This window comes from Pteropus alecto, unplaced genomic scaffold, assembly GCF_000325575.1.
Source record: "Pteropus alecto unplaced genomic scaffold, ASM32557v1 scaffold50, whole genome shotgun sequence".
NCBI classification, from domain to species: domain Eukaryota; kingdom Metazoa; phylum Chordata; class Mammalia; order Chiroptera; family Pteropodidae; genus Pteropus; species Pteropus alecto.
Window position 1 is genome coordinate 15,687,189 of NW_006431918.1, and position 565 is coordinate 15,687,753.

General features: G+C 33.1%; 1 protein-coding gene across 1 annotated transcript in view; it reads right to left on the reverse strand.

Moving 5' to 3' along the window:
* The window catches only part of GALNTL6 (polypeptide N-acetylgalactosaminyltransferase like 6), an 888,106-nt gene that overhangs the window by 747,834 nt on the left and 139,707 nt on the right, over positions 1–565 (reverse strand). The gene's annotated exons all lie outside the window — the stretch shown is intronic.

Sequence of the window (565 nt, forward strand, 5' to 3'; positions counted from 1 at the left end):
TATAATTATATATATCCAAATTTTCTATCCTCTAATTACTTTCCTTTTAACCTTCTTTCATTTTGTAAGAGTCCATGTACTTTTCTCTTTTATAATGTTAGCTATCACCCCTATGTGGATATACCCACATATACATTTCTAGCCAAAATAGTCTTTCCTATTTTCTAAACCTCTACCTTAAATTTATTGTTCTGTCAACCCTAAATGGATGCTCCATTAACTACCTTGCTAGATAAGACAAAAAACGGCATGGATAGAATTAACTTATTATTACCAAGTTATTCTTCTGCTTCTTAAGTATCTATAGAGAATAGGATACATTCCATGTTACTAAGTGATTCATTAGCATTATACAGTTCCCTTTTACTTAATCTACTCATTCCTTTACCTGGCAGTTCTGTTTGGAAGTTCTTCATAGTGCTGAACTAAAATTTGTACTCCCAGCATCACCAACATGTTCTAATTCCATCTCCTGACTCACAGAATGGGTAAATCACTTTATTACATAATCTTTAGTTGTTGGGAGAAGAACTTTGCTTTCCATACTCTGACACCACACACCTCT